Raw genomic sequence first — 3833 nt, forward strand, 5'->3', positions numbered from 1 at the left:
GTTGCTTGTAATATCATTAACAATTCAGTGCAGGTTCTTCTCCTTTTCCCCTGTTTCAGCAGATGATTGTGTGTTTTCGGGAACGAGTCCAGATCAGCCACTCGCTCTCCAGGCTTTGGCCCACAGTCGTCCTTAAGGAATATGGCCACATGCTTTTACAGACATCATTTGTGAGGGAATGTATTTCAGGGCACGACTCAGAAGTGCCACTCGGTCAGGCGGTTTGCCAACAGAAGCTCTCGTTTCTTCCCAATCCCCAAAAAAACATGGAGGCCAGAGATCACCCAGATGACACAAAGCCTCTTTTATTTCATTAATGTCATCCATACCCCTCAATATATTCAAGAGGTGCTGTTTCTTTCTTTCTTAATTAATTAATTTTCTCCATATATTAAAATATTTCTTATATTAATATAATTGTTGTTGTTATTATTTTTATGTTTTTATTTTTCTGCTTTATATATATATATATTCAATAATTTATTCAGTCTCCAGAGCAAAGCGATATTCATCCATCATGGAAAACGAGGACAGTTCTGTGCGTAACTGGAGGCTGGAGCGAGCGCCATGACAACGCCCTCAAACCAATAACGTAAAGCGACGAAGGACGTCGTAAATACTGACTGCTCGGTGTTGGAAAGAGTCGGTCGCTCATTGTGCTGAAGATCAGCAGCAGTGTGTGTGGAGACCGCGCTCGATCAGACTCCTGCTCTCGATAGATCGAGATAAGAACGAGAGTCTTGCTCCAGAAGTCTTGCACATATAAACGACCGATTCATATAAGAGATTGAGAATTAGATGCTTGACCACTGTTTATGTCTCTGGCTAGGTTGCTAACTGGCTGGTGTCCTAATGGAAAGAGCATCTGAGTTTGTCTGATGTGAGTATGTGAGCCGCTGAGCGTCTGGGATACAATGTTTCTCGTGTCTGTTTTTGTCGGAGCGTCTCACGCGCTACAGAGTAACAGCAGCGCGAGCGCTCCAGCCTGAGCAATGATTCAGAGTAACCGATCCAGAGACTCTCTCCTGCAGGACTAACTGAAGAAACTCTCTCAGGTTTGTTGGCAGCTTTTTTTTTTTTTTTTTCACCGTCCTGTTGAAGCGTATGTCGTCCAGTCAGTACACGTTTGGTGGTCGTTTCTTAGTTGAAATGAATGTAAATGTAAATACCTAAACTCTGTTTCTGAACACAGTCTTTACCATCTAACTTCAGGTAATGGGAAACCTCGACATGTCCGTGGAAAGACTCGAGGATTTCTTTATTTATGATTATTTTAGTATCTCTGTTGTGAATACACGTCGTTTAGAACAGTTCAATGTCAGTAAAACATTTCTACAGCCAATAATGTTTACTCATTAATCACGAACGGCTGAAAAGTCATGGAAATTGGTCAAAAGATTTAGGAGCCCACATAGCTAAATATATATATATATATTTTTTTTTTTACAAAGAATGAAAACACGTTTCATGATATGTATGTGAGAGGTATGTGTAAAACTCAGTCAAGTCTAATTGAAAAGACAGGTTATAACACATACAAACTGATGCGTCATGTCTTGCTCTCATCTTGTATTCTGAAACAGCACAGCTCAGGAGATCATGAAGTAGGTTTCAGATTTCTTGGCACTGATCTGACACTTGAAATAACATGATAGGATTCAGCTGCTGACCCCAGCGCAGTCTGAAAGATCTCAGGATTATAATGTGATTTACTAAGCATCCATACACTTATTGATCAAGCTGGGACTTTTCAGATGTTTGGCTAACTGTGTGTTTATCCCAATAAAAGGCACAAGACTGTAAAGATTTTTAGGTTAAATGTATGAAGTTGCTATTACTTGTCTTCATTTCTTTCACCTTCTCTAGTCTTTTTTATCGTCTTGGTTTTAATTGGCCCAGATTTCCTTTTAAAGAGCAGCCTTGCAAATAATATTATGTCAACAAACAAGGATGTCAAACAAAATACTGCATAAAATTGCCGTTTAGCATGTTATATCTTAGTTCAGCTAGGTCATATTAGTAATTTATCAACTATCCAATTGCTATTCTTTTTAATAACTCCATATGGTTTTATTTTAATAAAAAAAAAGACCTTAAAAATGTTATTGTTTGCCTATTTGCCGCCTCTGTCTGTGGAGTTATGCTGTAACTTGATCATTTATTTGTCAGGACGCAGAGTGTAAGTGAGAAAGCCACACCTGTGTGATAAACCGTAGCTCAAACTCACTATAAAGTGCTGACATTTTATTAAACCTTATTTTTCAAGATGTGCATCTTGCATAACCACCAATACTATTAAAAACAAGACGTCAAGCCTTTTCTCACAACTTTGTTGTTATCAAGACAATTTAGGCTATGTATACTATTACGTGTAAAAGTTTCCATTCACTCTCCTAATGAAGTTAAGACATCATGTTGGCGGCTGACAGAAAGGCATCTGGTTGCATAGTAATTGTGAACACAAAGGCGAACATTGTGTCGGATTTGACTGAAGCATTTGTTCGATTGTCTGTATAGAATACACTCATTTGCCTAAATAACTTGCATACACTGGGATTTGTGTTATTTCTCTGGGAGTCATTTCAAAATATCCAGATCGAAAGCTTTTAGAGAAGCTAGAAAAGTCGTGACCACATCATTGAGTTTAAGATTCAGGTGTCAACTTTGAATGGGAATGCGGTTAATCAGTAATTTAGAGTTTTTATTTGTTAGTGTGTGAAAGAAAATTTGTTTCCATTCATCATTGTCTGCGCAGTTTGCTGGACTGAGGCGGCTCAGTTGTGGATGACTGTTTTTGTGATCAAACATTATTGACTCCGGCAGTCGATAACCTTGGCAACTGCAGTTCTTCACCCGAGCGCCTGCAGCTCAGCATGTGCAAAGCTAATGACAAGGCCATTGTGAAATGCTTAATGTAATGGGAATAAAGCTAACAAAATCCACTCATTACAGTCTCAAACTTAGACTCAATGTTTTAAGTATTAGGGGCAGGCAGGCAGGCAGGCAAAAAAAAAAGCGTTATTAGTTTTAGCCTTTTGGTGATATTAAATATATATCTATTTATGTGTTTGTCATGTAATAGATTCAAAAAGGTTATATTTGTTTCCTTTTCCGTTTTATTTATCATTTCAGATAGACATAGACATTGTTATCGAGTACATTCCAAATATTTAGAGTTGGCATTAAATTAAGATATTCTAAAATCACGTTATTGATCTTACTGTGAATGATTCATTAATGCATACGTTTAATTTAAGCAAAAACAAAATGGTCTGACTTTAGCTTTGTGAAACTATACTACATAACGCATATCTGCACAAAACAAAAACAGTAGACATGCTGAATGAGCACCCACCTAGTGGAAGTTCGTCATCGGAGACAGCGGGTTATGAACGCGTAATATGAGTGACACATGAGCAGTGAATAAGCTTCACCTGAGCAGTGTTGCCAACTTAGCAATTTCTTTTTTTAATAACCACTGAACTCAAGCAGCGTACGCTATTCTGTGTCAGCCGCGATACAAGGATACGTTTTCTACGTGTATTTACGCTTTGATTTGAACGAAAACAGCGCATCCGTGCAGCGCGGCTGACACAGAAGAGCGTACGTTGCTTGTGTTCAGTGGTTATTCTCCAAAATGGCGCTACAGTGATGCGGAGAGACACAGAGGAGACGAATTGTTGAATAAAGTCGTTATTTTTGTTTTCATCGCGTACAAAAAGTATTCCCGTCGCGTCATAACGTTACGGTTGAACCACTGATGGCAGATGGACTATTCTGACGATGTCTTTCATACTTTTCTGGACCTTGACAGTGCAATTTACTTGGCAGTC

General features: G+C 38.6%; 1 protein-coding gene across 1 annotated transcript in view; it reads left to right on the forward strand.

Annotated features, from left to right (window-relative positions):
• Positions 1-641: 641 nt before the first annotated feature.
• LOC107741829 (deleted in autism protein 1 homolog) overlaps positions 642-3833 on the forward strand; it is a 44236-nt gene continuing 41044 nt past the window's right edge. The window contains exon 1 of the mRNA XM_016554611.1: positions 642-1055. The gene's annotated coding sequence lies outside the window, so the exon portion shown is untranslated. The remainder of the gene's footprint in view (positions 1056-3833) is intronic.

The sequence above is a fragment of the Sinocyclocheilus rhinocerous genome, unplaced genomic scaffold, assembly GCF_001515625.1.
Source record: "Sinocyclocheilus rhinocerous isolate Xijiao unplaced genomic scaffold, SAMN03320098_v1.1 scaffold3724, whole genome shotgun sequence".
Classification (NCBI taxonomy): Eukaryota; Metazoa; Chordata; class Actinopteri; order Cypriniformes; family Cyprinidae; genus Sinocyclocheilus; species Sinocyclocheilus rhinocerous.